General features: G+C 37.0%; 1 pseudogene; it reads left to right on the top strand.

The window, feature by feature from the left end:
- Positions 1-10,408: 10,408 nt before the first annotated feature.
- LOC105978925 lies at positions 10,409-12,274 on the top strand (annotated as a pseudogene).
- Positions 12,275-13,826: the final 1,552 nt, after the last annotated feature.

Here is a 13,826-nt window from a genome sequence, read left to right as displayed (position 1 = left end):
TATATGGATGTTGAAGCATTAGTTTGAAAAGAAGAGAGGAATGATGCATGATATAAAATCAAAAAATATGTGCAACAGCCAGAGTTCTTTACTGTCACCACAGTTACTTAATTTTCACATTGAGAAAATAATCTGAGAAGCATCTCTTAATAAAAATTGGTACATTGGTATTGCAGGCGTATTTATTAACATGCTTAACATGCAAAATGTGGATAGCACTACCTGGTACAAAGGAGGACCTGAAGAACTTGCTGATAAAATTTGAAAAATTACAGTTCTTAAGTCAATGTAAAAATGTTAACTAAAATACCAACAACTGAACAAATAAGCAACATCATTATCAACAGAGAAAATATTGAATTTACCAAGGATTTAATTTTACCTGGATCTAAAATCAACACTGGTGGAAGCATCAGTTAAGGAATCTAATAGGATCTTACCCTCGGCAAATGTTCACAAGATGCCAAAGTGCAATTAAGTCCATTTGAGGAGGAGAAACATGCCTGTCCCAAGCCTGGAACCCAAGTGATCTAGCGGGTGGTGTATTGGGCTGAGAGCCACAAGGTCAGAGATGAAGCTTTCTCTCCTCTAAATGATTTCCAGTCTTGGAAACCCACAGGGCATTTTTAACTTGTCCTATTGGGTAGCTGTAAGTCAGAATCAATTTGAAGGCAGTATTTTTATATCCCATGTTATGGTATTTTCTTTTTTTCTTTTTATGATCTTTTTTTCATTTTGGGGGGGCTCTTACAGCTCTTATAATAATCCTTACATTAATTGTATCAAGTAAATTAGTATATATGTTGTCATCGTTATTTTCTAAATATTTACTTTCTATTGAGCCCTTAGTACCAATTCCTCTTTTTTCCCTCCCTCCACCCTCATGACTCCTTGATAAATTATTATTATTTTCATATCTTACACCAACTACTGTCTTCCTTCCCCCATGGCTTTCATTGTTCATACCCCTGGAGGGGAGGTGGTAGTGATTGACACATAACTTGGGGGCGGGGGTGTTGGGGGTGTGATCAAAACATAACTCTTGATCATCGTGATCGGTTCCCTCTCCCTCCCCTCCTGGTATCGCTATTCCTATTCCTGTTCCTGGATTCTGTGTGTCCTGAGGTCTTTAATCTCTTCATATGCAAGTGAAAATTGGACAATCAACAGGAAAGAACAAGGAAAAATTGATCCTTTGAACTATGGTGTAGTTGAATTTTATTGAAAGCATCCTAGAGTGCCAGAATAACAAACAACCTGTCTTGTAAGAAATATGGCCAGAGCACTCCTTGAGAGCGAAGGTGGTGAGACTTCTCATTTACTTTGGACATAAGGTCAGGAGAGAGAGCAGTTTCTGGAAAAGTAAATCCTGCTTTGTAACATAAGAGTTATTAGGCACCGTTGAGTGGGTTCCAACTCAAAGTGAACATACACCAGCACAAAACATGTTCTGGTCTTGTGCATCCTCACAGTGGTTCCATGTGTGAGTCCATTGTTCCAGTCAATCCATGTTTTCCAGGGCTATCCCCTTGTTCACTGCCCCTCTGATTTACTGATCATGATACTCTTCTCCCATCACTGGTTTCACTTGATTACATATCCAAAGTTGGTTTGGCAAAATGAGGAGCTTCTAAATAGCATTCTGTGTATTCTTCTCCCCAGACAGATTTGTTTGCTTTGGCAGCTTGTGGTAATTTCAATATTCCTCACCAACAAAAAATTCAAATAACTTCAACAAGCTGAAGAAACACTGGAATCACTTATTATTATATATCAATGACTTTGGAAGATTTCTCTCTGGACAACTTCCTGGAGGATACATCTTTGTATCCATGTCATAGATACATGACCCAACAAAATATGAAAATCATAGAACTATATCATTGATACCACATACAAGTAACATTTTGTTGAATATCATTCAACAACTTTTGAACCAGTAACTGACAGAACTGTAACAAATTCATGCCAGACTCATAAGAGGATGTGGAACAAGGGATAATATTGCTGATGTCAGCTAGAGGTTGGCTGAAAGCAGAGAATAATAGAAAGATGCTTCCTTATGTTTTCCTTAGTATGCAAAGGCAGTTGACTGTGTGGATCATAACAAATTGTGGATAGCCTTGAGAAGAACAGAAATTCCAGAACAATTCATTATGCTAATGGGGAACCTGTGCATGTGTCAAGAGTCTGTTGTGCAAACAGAACAAGGGGGAAATCAAGAAAGGTGTGAGTCAGGGTTACAGCATCTCACCACGTTTATTGAACCGCCATGTGGAGCAAAGCATCAGAGAAGCCAGACTGTATAAAGAAGAATGATGCATCAGGAAGAAAGCTTACTAACAACCTGTGATGACAGCATCGTGCTTGCTGAAAGTGTGGAGAACTCAGAGCATTTGCTTATAACGATCAGGAATTTCAGCCTACAGTGTGAATTACAACTTAATATAAAGATAACCACGAATTTTACAACTAGACCGGAAGTAACATCATGATAAATGGGGAGAAGATTGAAGTTGTCAAGGATTTAATCTCACTTGAATGCACAATGAATGCTCATGGACATCGCAATCAGATTAAATTACACATTGCTTTGGGTAACTTTGCTGCACAAAACCATGTTAGTGTGTTGGAAAGCAAGGACGTAACTTTGAGGACTAAGATGCATCTGTCCCAAGCCTCAGTATTTTCAATTGCCTTATATATGCATGTGAAACCAGGACATTGACTGAGGAAGACCAAAGAAGAATTGATACTTTGGAATTATGGGGAGGTAGAGCACCAGCAAAAAAAGGGGTGGCCCTCAAGAAGATATTTTTCCACCATGGCTGGAACACCAGGTTCAAATATAACAAATGTCAGAATGAAGTAGCTGCATAGTTTCCAGCATAATAAAAATATACACACCAACACAGCACTACAAACTGATCACCAACTACTGGCTCTAAAAATCACTCTTATTCACAGACTACTGAAAGTTAACAGAAGAAACTGTGATGTAAAAGAGATCAAAAGAAGATTTCAAAGGGCAGGTCAGGAGGATGGAATGAAATATTATAATTAAATGTATAAATGCCGGGATTAGGACACTAAAAGTAAACAGTCAGTGTTTCTCAAGTTGAAAGAACAAAACAAATTCAAGGTTCTAAATAATAGCTAAGTATTTATTTACACAATTCGGAATGATGCAGGAAAGATCTAAACAGACGAAAGCAACACAGAGTCATTCCAAAAATCTACCAGTCTAGGCTCTGCTACTTCAAGAGTTAAAAGATGATCAAGACTTGATTGGACTGAAGGAATAAGCCCAAGATGTAATGAAGATATTGGCATATAAAAACAAGGGTCCAGAAACTGATTGAATTCCAGTTGATATGTTTCAACACATAAATGCAAATGCTGGAAGTGCTCTCCAGTTTATGTTAAATTTGGAAGAAAGCTGCATAGCCAATGATCTGGAAAAGATCTCTATCTGTGCCCAATCCAATGAAAGATGAGTCAATAGAATGTGGAAGCCATCAAACAATATCATTAAGACCATGTGTAAGTGAAATTTTACTGAATATAATTCAAAACTAATTGTCACAATAGATAGATAGATAACTTCCAGAAAATCAAGCCCAATTCAGAAAAAGAATATTGAATGAGAGACATAATTGCCAATGTCCAATAGATGATGGCTAATTGATGATGGTTGAAAGCAGATAATTCCAGAAAGATGTTTGCCAGTGTTCTATCGAATTTGTGAAGACATTTCCCTGGGTGCACCACTATCAATGGTGGATCGTATGGTGTAGAATGAGAATTCCAGATCACCTTCTTGTGCTCATGTAGTGCCTATATACAGACTTATGGCATTGTTTGAAAATAATAAGGGAATATTTTATTTTAAAATCATAAAAAACCGTGTATCAGGGCTGTATCTTTTACTTTAATTATATAATCAGTATGCCAAGAAAATAAGCTGAGGATTTGGATTATGAAGAATGTGGCGTCAGGATTGGAGGAAGGCTTATTAACCATTTGTGGTATGCAGATATCTCAAATTTGTTCATTGAAAGCAACGAGGATTTGAAGAATTTACTAGGTCAAAGTATTGAATATGGACTGCTTACAACATAAACAACAATTCTCAAAACTGTACCAGTAAACAGCATCATGAAAAATGGTGAAAATATTGAAATGGTCAAACACTTAATTTTTCTCCAATTCACAATCAGTACCCAGAGAAACAGCAGTCAAGAAATCAATTTATGTCCTCTTTTAAGTGTTCAAATGCAAATATGTCACTTTAAAGAAAATATGACTGACCCAAACCATTGTATTTTCTATCACCTGATATACATGCCAAAGCCACATGCTGAATAAATAGCAGAAGAAGAATTAATGTCATTGAATCATGGTGTTGGACAAGAGTACTAAGTATGCTTTGGATTGCTAGCAGAATGAACAAATTTGTTTGGGAAGAATTGTTTTCAGAATGCTCGTTAGAAATGAGTATGAGGAGAATGTGCCTCACATACTTTTTACCTGTTATCTATAGGAACGAGGCTGAACAGAAAAAAACATCATGCTTGGAAAAGCCATGGGTGAAAAACAAACAAACAAACAGAAGAGCCTTAAGGAGTTAGATTGACCCACCAGCTGCAAACATGAGCTTATATATACATAGCAACCATTGTGAGCATGCTGCAGGGCTGGGCAGCGTTTCATTCTGTTACACATAGGTTCGCTATAAGTTGGAACTGTCTTGATGTCACCTAGCAACAAGATGTTGTGCAAACTTTTGAGACTGAGACAGTTTATATTTAAACGTATATGTTCACATTTGTTTTGTGTAAGAGCACATGATAATAAAAAATACCATGAGCACTATGATTCACTGGGTTTCTTCTGGGAGATTTTAAAATGTTGTCAGACTTTTCTTCCAAGTCATTATTAGTTTGTAAACTCGGTTGAAACCTGTTGAGTGTCATAAATACACAGTTTACCACTGCAGACTGGGGCAGGTATGCTTGAGGGGCATTGGTCAAGTACAGAACTGAAATAATGATGCTGAATAGGTTTCTGCTTCAAAGAATGTGAGAATTCTACTACTGAACACAGAAAGAGAATGTGAAATGTGTTGTTTATGAAGCATAAGCAGGGATTCTATTTCTGAAATTGAGCCAATGAAAGCCCTAAGGGTTGTTAGTTCCTGATCTATCCTGGAATCATGAGGGCACAGCTGGGGTTTTATGGTGTTGTTGTTTTTGTTTTTCAGTCCACTGTGTATATGGGAGATAGATGAGGCTTTCTACTTCTGTAAAGATTTACAGTCTTGGAAACACAGAGGGACAGTTCTATCCTGTCTTATAGGGTCACTATGTATCAGAATTGACGTGAGGACAGAAAGAGAGTTCGTGAGTGCTTTATATTCTTAAGTCAGGGGCCAAATTGACACAGTTAACTACAGAAATAATAGCCAATGAGTCAGAAATGGTTTTTTAATGACTTTGAAGCTGAAGGATAATATTTTCTACTTGATTCATTAGGATTATTCAGAGACACTTAATGAAACAGTGCCATGAAAACATTAGAAAGGTATTTGAATACACTGAAAACAAGCGGGACAATGCACCAAAACATAGCTCAAAAGACCAAATATGGAAATTATGAAAAACAAATGGGTTCTTTTAAAATTACGTTGAGAGAAATGTAGCAGAGTAAAATGCTATAGGGTAGCTGTGAGTGGAAATCAATGCGATGGCAGTGAGAAATCAAATACAAAAAAATTTAAGTGCTTCTTTTAGAAACAAAGTCAATAAAATGGTATTTTATAAAAGACAAACAAAGGTTAAATAAAATAGATAATAATGATCTCTATACTTAGGCTTTTCACGCATATTTATATAATCTGCAAAATTCAGAAAAGTTGAATACATAGATGTAAAATAATGACTAGGATGTTTTCTACAATTGTGAGACAGAATGGCATGGTTCTTAAGCTACCCAGTGCTCAATTTTATATTTACGGAGCCTCAGGAAAGTTGCATATAACTAGGAACCTTCAGAACTATAAAGATTTACAGTCTCAGAAACCTTAAAAGGGGTCTGAATCAACTCAATGGCAGAAGGTTAGTTTAAAATGTAGATTCTCTCCTTCCTCCCTCTCTCTCTCTCTCACTCTCTGCTTCTCATTTCATAGAATAGATGTAAGAAATTACATACAATGAGCTTAGAATAATATCTGTAACTTTCAGTCCAGTGAAGTGGTAAAATAACAGTTGTTATCATCATCATTATCATAATTCTTATCATCATTCTAAAGATTAGCATCAATGTAAGAATTAAGGAAATTGGCTGCTTACTTAAAGAAAGAAAAATATACAGAATCCAGTATTGTGTGGAAAGAGGTATCTGAATATAAAATGGATGCCATTGTAACAGGATAGGGATTAGTTCTTTACAAAGTGAAGATGAGGTGTCTAGATATGTTCTATAGTAATTACTCACTCATTCACTCACTACCATTGAACCAATTTCAACTCATAAACAATCCGATAGTGCGATGCAGAACTGCCCTGGTGGTTTCACAAGATTGTAAATCTTTAATGCTAGCAAAAAGTTTCATGTTTCTCCAGCAGTGCAGTTTGGAGTTTGATCTTCCGATATTACGCTTAGCAGACCAATGTGTAACCGTCCTCATCAGCAGTTATCTCATGAATTGGAATTTTAAATAGAGTTCATTTTGCACAAGAGTGCCTACTTTATCCTCTTCATTCTAAATTTGATGTAATTAAGTGTAAGCAGTAGAATGTAGTTTTTGGTAATATTTATAAATAGTGGGGAACATTTTTACAAACAAATTAGTTTACAGAAATGCATTTCCCTTTCTGTATTTTTAAACATATATAGCAATTTCCAGCATTAATTCATCTCAAAATCTCACCTACACATAAGAAAAGTTACAATGTGCATAGGTGAAAGTATTCTTCGCAAAAATTCCAAGTTCATGTAATTTGCACGGCTCAAATATGTCTTTGGATCAAAGGACACCATGTGAAATGTAGCATCCTAAATATTCAGTACAACACAAGTTACTTTATATAAATCTAGTGTGCATTTCCTCTATTTCAGGTTAGTTAACACGACATTAAAATATCCTGATTTCTTTATGGGCAAGCAGAGTCAAGTGGTGTATGGCATATGTTCTGTATCTCAAAAACAAGACTTGGTAGTGGAAAATGGATTCCATCTTGAGAATGTGATAGTTATCTGATTTTATGTGAACTTGAAGATACGTAAACATGTAGAGGAGAGTTCAACTTGTCAATCAGGTCAAAGTCTGATGCTGTCTCTTTAGGGGTGTGGCCTTCTTATAAGGAGTACCTGAGTATCCTACACCCCTCTCCCTACCTTTTCTTCCCTGCTTCCTGGACACCCTGAAATATATAACAGAGAAGCTCAATATCAGCAGCTAAAATCAGACTGGAGGCCAGGTGTGGAACAGATCTTCAATTGCTCTTACAAGCTCAGGTAAAAGCTGAAGAAAATTAAAACAAGTCCAAGGGAAACAAAATATGACCTTGGGTAGGTCTCACCTAAATTGTGAAAACATCTCAAATACATATTTGGTGCACTGAAAACTAATAACAGAAGACTTCATATGCTATGGAATGACATCAAGAACATTATACACGAAGAAAGCAAAAGGTCTTTAAAAAGACAAAAACTATATAAAATATTAAAATGGACATTGGAAGAGACTTTGAAACTTGCCTTTATTCTTAAAGTAGCTAAGGAAATGGAATGATTGATGAAATTAAAAAGCTGAATAGAAAACTTGCAAGAGCAGCTCAAAAACACAAAATAAAATATTATGAAGAAATGGGAAGAGACCTAGAATTAGAAAATCAAAAAGGAAGAACACACACAGCGTATCTTAAACTGAAAGAACTCAAGAAAAAAGTCAAGCCTCAATTTACAATATTAAAAGAAATACTGGGCAAAATTTTAAATGATGCAAGAAGCATCAAAAGGAGAAAACCCATCTGTAGACAATTGGACATCCCCTTACAGAAGGATCACAAGGAAGAGACGAGCCATTCAGGGCACAGGATTGCACTGATGAAACATATAATCTTCCTCTAGTTCTTTATTGCTTCCTCACCCCCACTATATATCATGACCTCAAATCTACCTTACAAATCTGACTAGACCAGAAAATGTACACTACTACAGGTAAGAGCCCACAAGACAGGAAATCGAGGAGAGATAAACCCATCAGGACCAATAATGAGAATAGAGATACCAGGAGGGTAATGGTAAGGTGAGGGGTGGGGACTGAGGGAAATGTTCACAAGGTTTGAGATATAACCCCCTCTCAGGGGGACAAATAACAGAAAAGTGGGCAAAGAGAGACAGCAGATAATGTAAGATATGAAAATAATAATTTATAATTTATCAAGGGTTCACAAGGGAGGGAGGGTGGAGGAGGTGAATGTTTTGGAAATGATGAGGGCAACATATGTACAAATGTGCTTGACACAATGGATGTATGTATGGATTGTGATAAGAGCTGTAAGAACCCCCAATAAAGGTATGTAATTTTAAAAAAGGAGAAGGAAATAATACACAAAATCACTGTACTTTTGAACTAATTGATAATTCAATTAGAACTAATGATACTGAGGGAACAATTCAAGCTACATTGAAAGCATTAACCAATCACAAAACTCCAGGAATTGATTGAATGCCAGTTTAAATGTTTCAACAGACTCATGGAAAACTAAAAGCACTCAGTCCTCTATGCCAAGAAATTTGGAAGACATCTCCCTGGTCAGCTGCCTGGAAGAGCTCTATATTTATATGCATTACAAAGAAGGATAGCCCAACAGAATGCTCAAATTATAGAATAATATCAATATGTCATGCATGTCAAATTTGCTGAATATCACCCAGTAGTAGTTGCAGCAGTACATTGACAGAGAGCAACAAGAAGTGCAGTCTAGATTCAGAACATGGAACAAGGGCTATTATTGCTGGTATCTGATGGCTCTTGTCGCAAAGCAGAGATTATCAGGCAGATGTTTACATGTGTCTTATTAACTATGCAAAGGCATTTTACTGTGTAGATCATATCTAATTATGGATAGAGTTGAGAAGAAGGGGTACATTTGCATTATGGTGCTGGGGAAGAATAGTATAAGTACCATAGACTGCCAAAATAACTGACAGATCTCTCTTGGAAAAAGTATGGCTAGCGTGCTCCTTAGATTTGAAGATGTTGACACTTTGTTGCACATACTTTGGACCTGTTATCAGAAGAGATCCTTCCTGGAGGAGATTGTGCTTGATAAATGGAAGAGTGGTGAAATAGAGGAAGGCCTTAAACTCTATGGACTGGCGCAGTAGCTCAAAGAGAAGAACAATTGTGAGAATGGTGCAGGGCTGGACAGCATTTCCTTCTATTGTGCCTAGGTAGATATGTGTCAGTACCACTGACCTGATGGAACCAAACAATAGCAATTCCTTTTACTAACCCCTCCTGATATTATATCTGCTTATGTCATCTTTATTTATTGTCTGGCTTTCACATGGATAAGAAGTGATTGTGAATACTTGTGTCAGGAGGATATTTATCATCAAAGCAACATATTTGCTTTTGAACAGTTACTTTAAAGACCTCCTTTGACACAGAATTGCCTAATGTCCTAAGTGTTTGGTTTCTTGACAGGTGTCCCAGTGAGTACTAATTGTAGATCTAAAGAATAAGAAATCTTTAACACCTTTAAACATTGCTCTCTTTCTCACGATATTATTATCCCTTGGTCCTGTTGTGAGGATGTTGGTCTTCCTTACGTTGAGTTGCAATCTACACTAAGGACTGCAGTCCTTGATCTTCTGCAACTAATATTTCAAGTCCTCCTTGCTTTCAGCAAGCAAACATGCGTCATCTGCATTTATAAAAAAATCAACTCAAACTAACATTCATAAAATCGATTCAGCACATTTGACCCTACAGGACAGGGTGGTTTGTGAGACTAATTCTTCCTGGGAGCAGAACGATGTGTCTTTCTTCCTTGGAGCAGCCAGGGCTTTGCAACTGCTGGCTTTGCCGTTAGCAGCCCGATGAGTAGAATAGGTATAGTGAAAAACTACAACTCTGGTGCACAGCTCCCCTGATTTTAAATTTTGCTGCATTCCCATGTCCTGTTCAAAATAATGTCCTCTTGCCCCACAAATAACTTTCGTATGAGCATAACAAAATGTTCTGCATGCTCTATGTTAACCATAGTTTGTTATGGCAAACACAAGTGTAATGTCTTTGCATATTCAATGAAACACATATAGTCCCACTAAATGTGTGGCAGCAGCCTTGTAGTCTATGTTTCTTCCTTCATCTATTCACCTACACTGAGCAATCATGTTTAAGGTACCTTCAGTTAGCATTGGTCTTGGCACCACATACACCTGCATGAGTTATCTGCATGAGAGCTGAAAAATTGAATGATCAGGCAACCAAACCACCACATGATATGTTGCTTTTATGGACTCTTAGTGACCAATTTGTGATGCAGCAGAGAATTAAGTTACTATGAATCCCATAAATATTATTTTTCTGTGCCAAACCTTTGATTGAACATGAACATTTGACAATGCTGTTGTCCAGTCTGATATGATACATTGGCCCTTCAGGGTGATATGTGATGCAATTAGCCCCAAGTTCAAGTAGAATATGAGGAAGAACAAGCATTTTCTGTCAAGGGGAGGTGTCCTCTATGGCTCCTGCAAAAAGGAAGGAAACTGCAGAAGCCTACCTTGGAAAATCTGTTAGCAATGTTCTTGTCATGATATCAGCCTACTTTAGTGACTCTCAGGCTATCAAAGATGCTAGGGGCATTACCAGCTTCAAGGTACTTAGAACAATCACTGAGTCAACTGCTATTGCTATTGCTTACTGCTTAGACCAAAAAATTGGTGGTGAAAGAATAAGAGATGGCATTTTTAGTGTCTTAGTACTCACAATTGAAGATGGAATTATCGAGGTAAAAGTGAAGATTTTGACAACTGAATGGTCAACCATGTTATTGTTGAGTTCAAGCAACCCACCAAAAGGACATCAGTGAGAATAAAAGAACTGTCATCTCCTATCTACTGCTTGTCAATGTGCAAAGTGCACTGTGTTTTCCAGCATCCAGGCCAATATTGAGAAGAATTCTTTGGGTGAACTAAACAACTTCGATCCATCCATCCATCGCTTGTGCCTAATTTGAAGAATTGAATGCTGACCTGTTCCGTGGCATCCTGGACCCTGCGGAGAAAGTCTTTGGAATGTCAAGCTAGATCATTCACAGATCCTCAACATTGTCCTGATGGGTGACTTTACTGTATTTCAAAGATTCGGAAAATCCCTCAGGATGTATTCAATAGAAAAGAATTAAACAAGGGTACCAACCCTGATGAGTCTGTTGCTTATGTACAGCTATCCATGCAGCCATTGAATCTGGAAACAAATCTGAAAACATTCGTGATTTCCTGCACTTAGATGCCACTTCTCTTTCCCTTGGTAGTGAAACTGCTGGTAGAATCACGACTGTCTCATCAAGCCCAATACCATCTTTCCTAACAAGCAGTCACAAGCCTTTACAAGCAACCCTAGTAACCAACCTGGTGTCTTAATTCAGGGTTATGAAACTGAATGTGCCATGTCCAAAGGCACAACCTCTTGGACAAGTTTGAGCTCCCTGGCGTACCATCTGTGGCTCGGAGTTTCCCCAGATTGACGATACCTTTGATATTGATGCCAATAGCATTCTCAATGTCTAAGTTGTGCATAAGAGTACTAGAAAATAATTCCAATAATACTCTCTCTAATGACAAGGGTCATTTGAGTAAAGAAGACATTGAAAAGATGAATGAGGAAGCTTTGAAATACTAAACTGAAGATGAGAAACAGGAGGAGAAAGTATTCTTTAAGAATTCACATGAATCTTACGCATTAAATGTGAAAGTGACCGTAGAAGGTTAAAAGCTTCAAGGCAAGATCAGCAATGAAGACCAACCAACAGAAGATACTTGACAAGTGTAATCAAATGATCAGCTGGCTTGATAGGAACCAGCCTTCTGAGAAAGACAAATTTGGACAGCAGCAGAAAGAGCTGGAGAAAATCGGCAACTCCATCTTCACCACTCTGTAGCAGAGTACTGGAGGACTGCCTGGAGGCTACTTCCATGGTAAAGGCCCTCTGGTGGTGTCTCACCTGTACCCACCATTCAAGAAGCTGACTAAGTCACTATATGAGAGTAGAAATAGCATTATTCTACAGTGAAACTGTGAATGTCTCACATTTGTACAACATTGACTAACACTTGTAAAGAGTTAAAGCTGCTATCTAAATTTGGGGGTGTTCCAGTCAACCTTGCACTTATGAGTACTGTGTTATAAGTGGAAGTGCATTTTAGTGCAATAAAGACCTCTTCTTCTTGGTTGGCCAAGTAGGAATCTTCCAGATTTCTTGGCATAGACAAGTGAGTGCTTCCAGTGCTTCATCAGCTTGTTAAAATATTATAACTGTGTTTTGTTTGTAGCATAACTAATTTGAACTTCTTTGTAATTATTTTATACATGTGTGTGAAAATGGAATAGGTTCCACTCATTGATCCTTGCAGATATGAATCAAATCTAGGAAATTCACTTACTAAGTTCCGTATAAGCAACTAATTTTCATTTTCCCTAGTCTTCAGCGTGTAGATTTTTTAGGGAATTAAAATATTACTATGTTTAATGTTAGTACAGTGTCAGATACAGCTCTACGCTTAACTGGTTAAAATTTCTGCCCTGTTTCATTTCAATTATGCTTAGTGAATAAAGTTATTTTAGAGACTATTTTATAAATATTTTTCTTAGTTTCTCAGGGAAGTCATTATGAATAATTTGATCATTGAAAATCTTTAGTCTTGAATTTTTTTTTGAGTGTTGAAAATAATGGAAAACCACTTAAGCCTATGTCTGCTTAACAGATTGGAAGTTAAATCTTTTCATTAAACAGGTTTATATAAAATGTGATTCAGATATAATAAAATCATATAAAATATGATTATAAAATGATTACATAATCACATACATCATTGGTAATGTTGTTCTGGAGGCAATCCTAAAAGAGAAGTTCCAAGAATTTTTAGAAATCTTGGTAGCGTTTGACGATTTACATCTATTTTATATCACATTGCAATATATGGAAGTGCCACACTCAGTGGAAGGTATGGTATTTGACATTTTTGAAAAGTAATCAAGTCAAGTTTAAAGTCACTGTAATTATTTCCTAGATGCAATAATTATCGTCCCAATAATTAGCCTTATGCAGTTACAATTAGTCACTTTATTGATTTCAACAAATTACATTTCAATATTCTTTCTTAATGAGGAAAACCAAACCAAACTCATTTCCATAGAGTCGATTGAGAATCATAGTCCCCTTGTAGGACAGAGTAGAAATGCCCCTGGGAGTTGGGGGGATGGTAACTCTTTGTAATAGAGAAGAAAGCCCTGTCTTTCTTCTTCAGAACAATTGGTGGGTTCAAGTTGCTGGCCCTGAGGTTAGCATCCCAATGGGCAACTACTAAGCCTTTGGGGCTCCTGGTTAATTAGGACATCACCTTTTAATTAAGCATGCCTCTCTGGGGATAGTGCTGGACCATTACAGAGCATCAGTATTTATCAATTATTGATAGAAAGTATGCTTTATATTTTGCAGCCCAAATTCAGATGATCAAGTTTTACTTCATTCTACTCAAACGACATTAGTGTTTGGGCGGTTGCCATGTCTAGAATGAAGTGCCAG

This window comes from Echinops telfairi, unplaced genomic scaffold, assembly GCF_000313985.2.
Source record: "Echinops telfairi isolate 266 unplaced genomic scaffold, ASM31398v2 ScPeMD7_7468;HRSCAF=8506_0, whole genome shotgun sequence".
Classification (NCBI taxonomy): Eukaryota; Metazoa; Chordata; class Mammalia; order Afrosoricida; family Tenrecidae; genus Echinops; species Echinops telfairi.
This window is presented reverse-complemented; position numbering and strand designations above follow the sequence as displayed.